At 47.8% G+C, this 13,564-nt stretch overlaps 1 long non-coding RNA gene across 1 annotated transcript in view; it reads left to right on the top strand.

Moving 5' to 3' along the window:
• Window positions 1-1,957: 1,957 nt before the first annotated feature.
• LOC306665298 overlaps window positions 1,958-13,564 on the top strand; it is a 34,466-nt gene continuing 22,859 nt past the window's right edge. Inside the window, exon 1 of the long non-coding RNA XR_013764962.1 lies at window positions 1,958-3,071. This is a non-coding gene — a long non-coding RNA (uncharacterized lncRNA). The remainder of the gene's footprint in view (window positions 3,072-13,564) is intronic.

The raw sequence follows: 13,564 nt of genomic DNA on the forward strand, positions 1-13,564 counted from the left end.
TTCTGTTCCCTCCTGCCCACCCCCCATTATTCCAATCACACTTAAAACAGGTCCATGACAACCCTGTCAACTGAAGGTGTTCAGAGCCCTCCTGAAAGGAAGGCGGAATTGAGAGTACAACACAAACACATATTTTCCTAAAGTCAGGGTTAGGCTTAGTTTTTGTAAGGCTTGCAAGGCCGCATTGAGAGTGTATTAGCTCTGTGCCCACAGAGATTTTAACATTTCAAAAGATTATTTCTGTATTATTGCATTGGGTTGGCACCTTTTCTCTCTCTAATGAGCTTTGACATCTCTCAGAAGTGTCCAGCACACAGTGGATGCCACTCCAGGTGGGGGTAGGGACTTCCTGGTTATTATGTACATGGTTAACAAACGCAGGGCTTTCCGCCTATTTTTCTACTTCCTGCAAAGATGGGTTGCCCTTAGATGTGGATATTTCGCTGAAGTGCCTGCTCTTGTTGCAGACTGGTGGCCGCTAACAGTGCAGTCTCTTCTCACGTTTCTGACAGTGACTGGGAAACTCGTGTGTGTTCCAGTGAAGTGTTTTTTGGAAAGAAGCAAGGCAGCTAGAAAGTGTAGAAGGAGGAAATGTCCCCACGAGGGTGGAAGGCCCCAGAATGGAAGACCGAGAGGAGAAAACCTCACATCTAGACCCCTGCATCGCCAGGTTCTAGGAACAGAAGTGCGGGCCTACCTGTGGAGCCTCAGTGGGGTCCATACCCAGGCTGGTCCGGGACCACTCAGGTGCCTTTCCATCCATGTTCCCATCTGGCCCTGCTCGCCAGCTGGAGGAGGCCGACAGTGAGAGGGAGAATCTAGGTGTAAAGGGGAGGACAGAGAATGTGTGCTTGACACACTTGTGACTGAATCACCAAATCCCCCAAAGTACCCACCACGTTTCAACCTACAGAAACATTGGGGGCGACCCTGGGCCTGCAGAACTGGAACTGTGCAGAAGTGGCCCTTCTCCTTGGGGTGGAAGACCATCACTGCAGTCTGTAGATCTTCTCAAGATTCCTGAGAAGGTACATGGAGGTGTTCACTAGGCCACGCGCTTATGGCCCTTCAGTGCGTGAAGTTGCTGCCAGTTGCATACTTTGCAAGTACACTTTTCTAGAAGACGCAGATATTTTCTGCTTGAAATCCGTCAGTTTTTCTTTCTTTCTTTCTTTCTTTCTTTCTTTCTTTCTTTCTTTCTTTCTCTCTCTCTCTCTCTCTCTCTCTCTCTCTCTCTCTCTCTCTCTCTCTCTCTCTCTCTCTCTCTTTCTTTCTTTCTTTCTTTCTTTCCTAAAATTGTGGTCACTGCCCCAAACCTCACAGTAGAGGAGGAGAGAGTGAGAGCAGAGCCCTGTGGGTCCTCAGGCCAGAGGGGGTTGTGCAGATCACTTGCCTGGGAGCCTGCATGGCAGACAGGTTCCCTGGGGGCTTCCTGGGGGCGTCCCAAAGGCCTGACATAGGGGATTTGCCCTTGCTGACTTAAATGTCTGTTTTGAAAGTAAGATGTGTAGTCAGAAGGTGGGAAGCTACACACTGGGCTACACTAGACAGGCTGGAGCCCTTCCAGACGCGGAGAGCTAAGGCAAGTGCTCCAACAGCTCCTGCCCCGATTTTTTCTGGATTAAAATGATTTTATGAACATCCTTATAGTTTGCACAAGAGGCAAATTTGCTTAGTCAAGAAAAATAAAGAGCCCAAAGGTGGTGCGATCAGTTGCCCATAGTGCAGTGTCTGTGTGTGTGTGTGTGTCTGTCTGTCTCTCTCTCTCTCTCTCTTTCTCTCATGGGTTATTTCTCTCTCTCTCTCTCTCTCTCTCTCTCTCTCTCTCTCTCTCATGGGTTATTTCTCTCTCTCTCTCTCTCTCTCTCTCTCTCTCTCTCTCTCTCTCTCTCGGGTTATTTCAAAGCCAACGAGACAGCTGCTTCCTTTGCTTGCTGGTTTCCTGGTTGTTAAAGCCTCTGTTGTTTTGTTTTATTTTAAGGCCCGCCCCTCTCGTCCGGGTTGAGGGTACCCAGAGGCTGCAGGTATGCGTGCGCCTTGGCAACGAGCGCCCATGTGGCTTCCCGTGCAAACGCCGAGCACCGCAAACTGCCCGGAGCAGAGCCCACTTCCCTTACCGGCCGCGAGTGTGCAGCAGTTACACCATCACCGACGTCGATCAAGGGAAACCTGCAGGCGGAGTCACACGGTGGGAGCAGGTGTGTGAGCCCAGGGCTCCGACAGGTGCACAGGATCGGCGCGGACCTGCGCATCTTGCCCCAGATGGCAGTTAGCTCACCGTGCAGGCTGTGCCCGCAGTTGCAGGGCCCTCTGAGCCGGCTGTGCCTGGGACAGGACGAGGAGCTGCAGCAGCTCGGTGGAGGGAGCAGGGCCTCTGTGCTTCAGCTGCGCTGCCTGTCCTTTGCTCCCTGACTTGCTAAGTGGCCTGGAGAAGAATCTGGAAGAACCAGTGTCTTCTCTTCTTCCTGTGGTGCTTTGCAGCGAGAACATCTCTTGCAGTGAGAACACTACTCCTTTATAATAGTAAACACGAAAATGCCAGCATTCGCTGATTTACTGAGACCCAGGGGAGAAAGGCAAGGTCCGTGCATAGGTGTACATCACTCTGTGAAACAGAAATGTACATGCATGTGTATATACACGCATGCCTATGCACAGACTGGTGTGCACACGTGTATGGGCATGCAGGCATGTGTGTATAGCAGGAGCTGCACACCAATTTAAAGCAAAATTCAAGTGAGCCCTGAGCCAAAGAGAGAGTATGAACATCTAGGACAGTTTCAAGTGCCTGGTGATAAGGTAAAGGTTTTCCTAAGAAAAAGAAGGAAAAACAACCTGAGCATCTCATTTTAAAACAGAATTCATCTGCTATAGATGGAGCTTTAGGAAATTGCAACCAAACTTTTGAGTTATCTTAATTTTAAAAAAAGATGGAAACTTTAGCTAGGAATTCAATATGTGTTGTACCTTTTACAAAGTTCTTAGTCCTCCAAAGTACTAGCACCTGTTCTTGGATATCTACTTTGAACTGAGGCTTCATAATATTATGCTTATGACTTACACTTAAGTAGGTAAGTTACTTCATGGAAACATGGAAAGACTTGTTTTTTAAATATTAAACTAAGTGGGAGAATGATCACAGAATCCAGTATCATTCTATTTGGGAGAAATTTTGTACACACTACCTGGAAGTTATTTTGTAATGTGAAAGATCAGAAGCAACAAAATGTGCTTACTCTTGGTTCCAGCAACTCAGCTTCGGGCCAGATTTTTCCTAAGACTATGATCAAATATGTAAAAATTTTTAATTAGAAGAATAACACAAAGTTCCTTATTTCTGACACACTTTGGTTAAATGTTTAAACAACATTAGGGCAATCATGCATTTTACTAATAACACACAAGAAAACACTGTGATGTGGGGAGGCATTGGATCAGTGGGATAGATTTTCTGTAATCCTGTTTTTAAAAGAACCCAGCACCATCTGTGGCTCAAATTCATGTATATACAGACAGCAAGTGGGGTTCTTGCTGGATGGTTTGTCTTTATCTTGCCTGTTTGTTCTTAATAATTTTCTAATATTTATGTGTATAACTGCATATTGTATATAGACGAGGACAAACAGGGAAATACCATTTTAAGAGTATATGCTCAGAAGTATTTAGAAATATTTGTAAAGACCAGGAAGAGAAAGAGCTTAAGAGCTTTCCTTTTAATTTTTTTTTTTTTGAGATAACTGCTTATCAGATGTCAAAGATGATTGATTGAAGGGACACATATTTTTGTGCCAGTGTGTGTCAGGCACTGTTTAGGACCCCCTTGTGCTGCTCTATGCTTTTCAGGTGGCGAATTGCTGAATGAGTTCAGCTCCCATGTAGTTTGGTAGCAAAGTTAGTACGCCAGTAGGAAGACACTGTGATAGCAGCATGTAAAAAGGACACTCAGCTCCAGTTTGCTTCATAGTTTTACGTGTGGGTCTCATCTGCTCTGTGCTGCTCACGTGGTGGAACCTTCTCTATCATGTAGGTAGTTGACAACTTCATCTATCTGGAAGCCAAGAGCAAATATGGAAGTCACTGGGAAGACTTGGCACTATTAATGAAGACTTTGAAGAACACTTAAGAGCTTATCTGTGCGTGCTTTGAAAACCTGACCCTTCCTTACTCTGTGGGCTCTCAGCTTTGAAACCGTGTCTCGGTTAATGTTCAGCAGGTGTTCTCTGGAGAGTCAGGGCAGGATCTGAAGGTGGGAGCTTAGTGTGGAGAGGTCAGCGTCCACCCGTCTGGATGCTGGGTCTGCAGAGGGTGAAGTAGGAGGCCTGGAGTAGGGAGGTCTGACAGCAGGCAGCAGGACCCGGGCTCGCGTGGACATGGTCACCAGATACTCTAAATGCGTCTTTGAGCTCCAGGATTGCACCCAAAGGATGCTCTTGTGATGGCCAACCTCTTTGTCCCCCAAATGGTCTTGGAAGTAAACCCTCTGAGCAAGCTCTCCGCACTCCAGCCCTCTCACTGGTATGAGATCAGAAATTTAAAAGTGCCTTCCATAAGCACCCAGGGCTGCAAAATGAAGAGATTTTTCATGAGTTTAGTTACAAAAATAGCAAAAATTCTTGAAAGGAGACGTTTGTGTTGGGTTAGTGCCAGTTTGCAATGTTGTTTTCTGTGTGTGTGTGTGTGTGTGTGTGTGTACAGGGATAATTGCGGCTTCTTGCACGTGGTGTGTTTCTTTCCTGGGGGTGAAGGGGAGAGATCTGACTTTGGACTTGGTTCCATTTCCACTGACCAGGGCATTGGGAGAGTCAGCCCATCTGTTCGCCTGCTGCTGGTTTGCTGTGATTTTGTGGGAAAATCAGTCAGATTCACTTCTCCCCATTTCTGTCTGTCCTTCCCTCCTGTTAAAACAGATAAGGTGCTATTAAGTAATTGCAGTTTGCTGCACAAAGGAGAGGAAAAGAATCTTTGCTCTTCCTGAGACAAGGCCAGAGTGGTAAAATCATTAATTCAAGAAATCACTTCATGTTAAAAAAAAAAAAAAAGAAGGACTTGTTTATAGAACAAGATTGAGAAAAACGTGTTTCAGGCTGGCTAATCTAATCACTCTCGGAGAGCAGCCTGTTTTCTCACTTGCTGGATCACTTCCACTTTATATTCTCACAGGGAACAATGTATTAAGTACAGTATTTAGAAATATTTGTTGAATCCTACTGTCTGATGTTGGCAAGTCCCAAGGAAAAAGAATCTATGTCTTGGACTGCTTGGGCCTTCCGGGGAGGACGGTGGAGTTTTCCCAGAGAGCCTGGCTTCCACTGTGGGAAAAGCTGGCTCGGGAGATAGTGCTGGGGCGGTCCGCTTTCAGAGGGCACTGGGTTTGCTTCAGATTTCTGAAGCAGCCATCGCTGATTTTGAGTCACGCTGTCTGAAGAAACATGTCAGTGCGGTCATTTCCTCCTGAAGGGCTGCTAACTTTAACCCACTCTTCCTGTTGCACAGCAGGCTGAGCTCACCAGCTCCAAAATATCCAGTGTATCAGAACAGAAAGCTTGACAAATGACAGTGGTCCCAAGCTGGGGCCCTCGGCATGTGGCACCTGTGGCTGAGGCGTCTGCTCCTGGGAGGCGCTGAAGTACCAGGACTCTGGTAAACCCCTGAGCTAATTCTCCTTAAATGTGGTCATCCCAGGGCATGGATGGAGTCATTCTGGTTTGTGGTGGAAATAACAGTGAAATATTTTGGACGTCATGTTATGGCCCCCGGGACTTAACCGTGTGCTAAAATAAAAGTGTTTCATTACTGGGGAGAGACGTGATATAAATTCTTTCAGCTTCATGTCGCTGGCATAGAACAGTTTTTATGAAATACTCAGGCAAGGACCTTGCTTGCAGTTGGATTGCACTGGTTGCTTCATTGGGAAGTGGTTTTACCTGCCCAGGTATTTTTGCTTTGGGGTGGTAACTTGGAGGAGGTATTTAACCCCTAGGTCTTCATCTTTACAATGGAGGTAAAAGTAGCAACCTCAGAGAGCTTTTTTAATTAAACTTTTTACTCTAGAATAGTTTGAGATGTTCAGAGAAGTTGCAGAGATAGGAAGAGTGAGTCCGTGTGCCACCCACCGGGTTCCCCTCCTTACCATCTCCCTTGCTGCGTCTGCTTGTGAAAATCAAGGGATCAGCACTGGTACTTGATCAGCACTGGTACTTGATTCCTGAACTTGACTGTTAATTTTAACTTCACGATTTGTTCTTAATGTCCCTTTGGGTTCCAGGACCTCTTCCTAGGTACCACGTCACATTTACTAATTGCATCTCTGGAGACTCCTCTCATCATGGGGTTCCTCAGACTGTCCCTGATTTAGGTGGCCTTGACAGTTTTGAGCAGCCTTGGCCAGGTATTTTCTAGAGTTTTCCTTACTGGGAATGTGTCAGACTTCTTTCTCATAATTCCACTGGGTCATGAGTTTTTGAGGGGAGGAGCACAGAGGTGACATACCCTCTTCGTGTGTCATGTCAAGGGTGTGCCCTGCACCATGACCTGTTGCTGCTCATGTTGGCCTTCACCCCCTGGCTGAGGGTCTGCCACTGCCAGCTTGCTCTTTTTCTTCCTTTCTGTAGTCTAAATCTTTGGAAGGAAGTCACTAGTTTACTTTAGAGGATGGTATTAAGGTTTAAGTGAGATGCTTTAGCTTTTGGCCCAAAGCCAGTGCTGAGAAAACAGTCATCAGCTGAAAAAGTTGCTCTTCTTCATGAGCCCTGGCGATACATAGAAGCCAGTTCTCTTAAGCACTGGTCCCTTACGGTTCAAAAGGCGCTCCTTGCTGGGTGCGGTGGCACACGTCTGTAATCCCAGCAGCTCAGGAGGCTGAGGCAGGAGATCACAAGTTCAAGGCCAGCCTCAGCAACTTAATGAGGCCCTAAGCAACTTGGTGAGACCCTGTCTCAAAATAAAATACATACATATTTTTAAAAAGGGGCTGGGAGTGTGGCTCCCTGGGTTGAAAAGCATCCCTGGGTTGAATCCCTGGTACCAAAAAAAAAAAAAAATTAAAAAGCCACTCCTCAATGTTGATTTAAAAGTTAAAAAGTAAGCGTGCCCCAGACCTTTCATTTGAGATGGCTGTACACAGCGGCACCCTAGGGCAAAGTGCTTGAGTTCAGTCGAGTTTCACCAGAGCAGACTGCGGCACAGGGATCATCCTGCCCTGGCCGTCCCGGAAGACGGGTGCAGGTGAACGAGCTGCCCCTCTTCCTGGGCATGTAGCGGGCAGGAGGTCAGCCGAGCCTGCGTTATGGTGTTGTGCTCCTTCCTTGGTCGAGTCCCATCGCTCTGAGGTGGAATCTAGCATTCTTAGAATAAGCCGCCTGGAGCTCCTCTCTAAAATGAGGCCCTTGTTCTGGGACCTGAAAGGCTTCAGGCCTGTGCAGTTGTTGCCAGGGTAGCTCCCGGAGCTCGGGTGATGGAGCCTGGAGCCCCGTGTGACATGTCTGTTGGAGGAAATGAGAACAGCTGGCCTCCTGTATGAACGCTGTTGGCATGAACTTTTATTTAAGTCTCTCCCTGTATCTAGTAAACAGTGAGCAGCATTCTAACCTTACTAAAAGCCTCCAAGTCCCCTTCCAATAAATTTCCTTCACTCCTCCCCATTGAAAAGTTCAGGGTGCAGGGCAGGGTTAATGTACCAGAGAAGGAATGCTAGGAAAGTATTTCTGAGCTAGAGAAAATAAGGTTCCTCTTCTGTCTCCTTTCCCATTTGACCCTCAGCTTCTCTCTCTAAGATAACAAATTTTTTGGACTGTTTCTTGGGAAAGCAAGATTTGTGCAGACATTCTTTTGCTATTCTGTATGTACTAAGAGAGACTCGTTCGCATTCAAGCGGAGACTCTGTCCCTCAGCGCCTAATGGGGAGAAAAATCTGAATCTACTTTAAGGGACAGGCAATGGTGAAACATTCTCTTGGTCCCCTGTAAATGGCTGGAAGGAAATTCTTTCCACGTCCCTTTACGAGGTGAGTCTTACCACGCTTACCAGAGACTAGCATCCCTCATTCTCCTGTGCAGGACCAGGACACACTCAGGGAACACAGATGATGGTGTCTGTTCCTTTCTTCTGTTATCTTCAGCAGCAGAAGGAATGTCCTCCTTCACTTGCCAGGCTGAGCCCAGGAGCTGGGAGTGTGGCCCCGCCGGATGCCTTTTCTAGGCCCGGCTCGTGATTCTTTGGCGGGCAGCTGTGCGCTCCCTGTGGTGCGCTGAGGAGCGTAAGCAGCAGGTGGGACGCGGATCTGTGTGTCCTGGGAACCCAGGAGTCTTCCTGGGCTCTGCGGTGGCTCCTGCTCTTTCCAGCCTTGGTAAGAGACCTGCGGTCCGTTAGGGGTGCTCCCAGATGTGGTGATGGCCTTCCTTGGGGACACGTGGTGCAGTTGCACTTTCTTGCCCCCCGACTCTGTGACTGGCTTCGGCCCAGGAAATGTGAGCAGAGGTCACAGGCGTCACATCTCGGAAGAGACCGGAAGAGTCACCGCGGTGTTCCTTCATCCCTTCCCGCCCACCTTCACACACGTGTGAAGAGCAGGCAGCGGGTGGTCTGTGAGCGACTGTCGCTGAAAGGACGACCCAGGCGCGTCTGCCACGTGAGAGAGCGAGCTGCGGTCACCTTGTCCTGAGGGCCAGGTGCTGGTTGCATGGCGTCATCGACCCCTGGCTAGGGCAGCGGCGTCTGCCTCTTCAGAGGGGCAGGAGTTATGGCCTGGCTGTTTGGTGGGTGGAAGGGACGTCACCGCTGTGGTGGTGGCGGGTGGAAATCTGTTCACACAGCAGTTGTGGCTGCGCAGACACTAGGTGTCCTTTCTTAGAGGTGCGACCTGTATTCCAGCAGGGCTGGGAAACTCAGGAGCGCCCTTCTCCCGACACCGAGTGTGTCATCGTCACCGGGCATCTTCATGTAATGGAGGACGATTCTAAAGAGGGAAAAACGGGGACAAGACACACACACGTGTACACACACGTGCACATGCATGCACACATGCACACACATATGCGCACACGCGCACACGTGGCCTTACTCTCTCCCAGGAATCGCAGGAGAGATTTTAATCCCACACTCCCGGTGGCGTGCCAGGAAGCACTTCTGGGGTGGACATAATGCTTAATTTATATTTAGGGAATTTCCACTGCTAAATCACAGAGCTTGTAAAATTTACAAAAAAAAGGAGAGGGTTGGAGAAGGGGGGTTACCGGACCCAGGGACGCGGCTGACAGTACTCCTCTTAATGCAAAGCCACCTGAAGGCTCCTGTTGAATCACAAGGCAGTTCCCGTATGGCTTCCGTTCAGGGCCTGGCCGCCCGTCCACTTCAGCCTTGGCTCGGGGCTGCCTTTTCCAGGCCCAGGGCTTCCGGGCTGCCTGCTGGTAGGAAGTGGAACCCAAGCCATCTGCTGGGGGACTGTCCCAGGCTCTGCTTTCTCCCAGGCCTGCGGCCTGCTCGTCTGGCACAGAGGACGCGCCCTCCAGGGCACTCTTGGCTGGCAGAGAGCCGGGCCATCAGGGAGGCCACTCTGAGGCGACCTCCTGCCCCGGCTGGTGCCAGGGCTGTGTTTCAGGCACTCTGCTTGGCCCCCTTCTCCCTCCTCTTTGGTTCTGTTTACAATAAACTTTTTCCCCCAGAGGAAAAACCTAGTGATTATTTGGGTTTTGTTATTTTCCCTTGAAAGAAGTTTCTGTGACCTTCAGAGTCGTTAGTGGGGCAAACCTCCCGTAAATCCTAGAACGCGAGCAGAACGATTCGGGATCATTTGCGCTTTCATGACTAAAATTCCACCTAAAGCCTCTTCCGTGCACCCAGCGTGTCTCCCCCTCTGCTAGCACGCGTCTGGAGTACCAAGCAAGTTTTAGAGAAGGGAAGTTCAGCTGAGGAACGCAGCCTCATTTTCAAAAGGCATCTCATTTTCAAAATGAGATCAATGGTGTCCACCTTCCACGTCTCACACTGTTGGAAAATGATCTTTCCTCGCAAGATGATCAAAACAGCGTGCGTGCATAAGTGGCTCGAGTCCGTGGAAGAAAACCCTGCAGAACCAGGTGCTGGAAAGATCCGTATGAGAGGAATATTTTATACTGGAGAACAAAGGAGCGTGAAGAGTCACAGGACTGCCAGGGCTTTCAGCGAACCAGGCCCATGGCTGAGAGTTACGCCATCCGCAGGCCGGGCAGGGAGGCCCTGGGGCTCAGGGGCGGCCCCGCGAGCCCCTCTTCATGTGAGCCCAGAAGGCACCTGTGGAGTCCAGACACACTAACGGCCAGCGCATGCCAGAAAGGTCTTTCGGAGCCTCAGGGATCGCTCCTGGGACACCCTCTCTGGCCTGTAGGACAGATCTTTTGTCTCATGCACAAAGTGTCCCCAAGTGGTGTCCTGTGGGTTTCTAGCAATGCCTTCTAAAAACTTGACACGTACACAGCAGGCGAGGGTTTTTCTTGGTTTTTAATTGGCCATCACTAATATAGTGACCTTGAATTGATTGTGATCGATCGTAAAACAGACTCCCACCCAATCCCAGCACCAATCCCAGGCCAAAGAAATGTCTCCATGGTTCATCAATTTCTTCCATACGAATTTTGACTATTTTACTCCTTTTTTAAAAAGCCCTATTTCTGGTTTCCTTGAAAACTTTACATAGTATATTTAGAATCTAGCCTATGAGGCAAAGGTGAGGCACTGTGCCCTTTTCTCTAGCTCGCTACCCTTCCACTTTCCAACCCGTGTAAACTGTGTGTGCACTTTCCCGCCACTTAGGTTGTCAACTGCATAACAACTCTAAACCTCACATTGCATATTCAGGCTGATGCTGAAAATTGAAAGCCAGTAATGTTTATGTTATATCTAAGGAAATACTATTCACTACAGGGCCAATTAATATGCTTTGATTACATTCTTTTCCAATTTCATGACCTCCACATCTTTCCGTGAAAGAGGTCAAATGCAAGCAGTTGAATAAAGACTCCTCGTTTCACTGTGACACTGATTGAAACCATACAAGGTTCCGTGTGCTTCAAACTTGACCTCTAACCCTGTTGTACGCCTTCTTAATCCTGAAGTTTTTGATCTTTGTTTTTTCTTGCTGAGAGAAGAAATACAAGCCTAAAAGAAAAAAGAATTCTCTTTCTAGGTTCAGTGTTGTTTTCTCTCATTACACTTTTGGGATCTCTTTTAATCTTGGTGTTCTCAAATTTCATAATGATGTTTGCCTCTTATTAATCCTGCGTGGCACTTGGAGCGATCTGGAAGCCACATCTCCCTTTGGCCCCAGGACCTGCTGTCTTGCCGTTTGGATGAGTCCCCCTAGGTTTTCCCTGTTCTTTCCTGGAGGCACCCTGTGGGTCAATGCTGGGCTCCTCCTCACTTGCTTCTCGGCCTCTCTGGTCTCTCCTGTGCATTTTTCATGGTTCTTTGTCTTCACTTTCTGGGAGACTTGGACTTTCTCTTCTACTTCTTTCACTCACATTTTTAGCAATCAAGTTTTTAATTTGCAAGAACTGTTCTCTCTCATTTTCTGTAGTCTGGCATATGTGTTGAAGTACATTCAACAGTGGTGTGAACACTAGTACCTTGCCAGGGATTCGCCTATTATAAAGAGCAAGATCAGAAAGCCAGGGTTCCCTGTGGGCGTTTCAAGACACTCTCATTACTCTCCAGGTTCATTAGTTGGCCATTCAGAGAACCATCTCAGTTGCTGGTTGGCCATCTGATTTGACTTCTGACTTAATTAATGAAGGGCAAACAGCAGCAATGTACAGAAAGATAAAAACAAAACCCTCAGTAGAGGCCCATTTGAGAGAAAAGACAAAGTCAAAACATCTTGAGAATAGAACACACCAAATGATTACACCAATGAGACTTTGCTGCTGTGGTCGACTAAGGTGAACTCTGGCAAGGCCTAGCTGTCTTTTACACTTTTTAACTTATTGAGTGTATTAGTTCATTTTGCATGGCTATAACAAAAATACGTAGGCTGGGAACTTTAAGGAATTTATTAGGCTCATAGTTCTGGGGCCTGGAAGTTTCAAATAGCATGGTGACCATGTTCCAGCAAGGGTCCCCTGACTGTGTCACAGTTTGGCAGAGAATACAAAGGGAAACGGCCACATGCAACAGACCCTGAGCACATTGAGTGGCCTCTTTAATGACTCATGACCACAAGAATTCACTCACCACTTATTCCTACAAGACCCAGCCCAGCCCTCGAGACCAGCATTAGCTCCCAATATGGTGGACTGAGTTACCTTCCACTGGCCCCTCCGGCACTGCCACACTGAGGTCCAAGCTTCTAGCACGTTCCTTCAGGGAACAGACCTTTCCCACGCCGTACATAGAGAGCTATGGAGCTGTCTGCCATTGTCGAATGGTGACTTGCTGTTGACGCCTATGTCAGTATTCCTTCCCAGAGCGTCTGCCAGCCACCGCCGAGTCAACTGTAGCTAGCAATAGCTATTGTGGCTAAAAACAAAACCAGAAGCTCTTCTGAGTCCCTTGCACGTGAGAAGCAGAATCTCACTGTTTTGGCTTTGGTAATTTAATTAGCATGATGTGGCCTTGTATCACTCACTGGCACTTACGTATAAAGCAAAGTCGAGCTGTTGCAAAAGCTACTCTTTCAACCTTCGTCCTCCTCCTCCTCCTCTTTGCCAACTTCCTTGCCCCCCCCCCCACCATAGTACAGGTATATGAATATTCCCAGTCCAACTGGCATCTGAATATTTTTAAATCATTTTCTATTATGATAACATGGGATTATTTCCTGGGGTGTGGTCTGAAGTACATTAAGACATGCTGATCAAATGATGGATTGCATCCCATGGTAAACAAAAAATACGGCAGTGAAAACGCATTTAGAAGGATCACCTACTGAGCACCATGTCTTGGCCATGCCACACGTTGTGGAGTGTGAGTGTCTTTCTCCCGGGGTCAGGTGCTAGCTGGGAGCTGCAGCTGAGGGTCAGCCCCAGCATCTCCTGGACGTATCACACTGCACCTTGCTGGCCTGGAAAGACCCACATTCAAAGCTGGAGGTACAGCTTTTGCTTGCATATGGCTTTCTCATCACCTGAAGTCACAGAACTCAGGAAAAAACCGTCATCAGACTCAGTTGAATATGCTTACTGTTGGTTAGAGGTTGGGCTGTGCTTGTTTTATCATTTACTAGTTCTATTGAAACACCTGGTCTTAGTTGGTAGGAGATACGAACGCGACTTCTTCTGTGTTAATAATAGTAGGACCTTCCTTGTTAGGACTTTCATTGGAGAGGAAAGGGTGTTTGTTTATAGCCTTGAACGTTCCCCTGAACACTCAATTCTGTGACTTATTTAAAATCTCTCATGATGTGGCATGGAAACCTGTGTTTGAACACTTTGGATTCTGAACCTGGTGTCAGAGCAGGCCTTAACTGAGTGAGCGAACTGGGCACTTTGTCACTTCTGCCTTCAAACTGCTCTACACAAATATATAGAATTTGACAATTTCACTCAAAGAGAAAGCAGCTGGTCCTACTTATGATATCTGAGTTTCCATTTCAATT

The sequence above is a fragment of the Sciurus vulgaris genome, assembly GCF_902686455.1.
Source record: "Sciurus vulgaris genome assembly, chromosome: 7".
Lineage (NCBI taxonomy): Eukaryota > Metazoa > Chordata > Mammalia > Rodentia > Sciuridae > Sciurus > Sciurus vulgaris.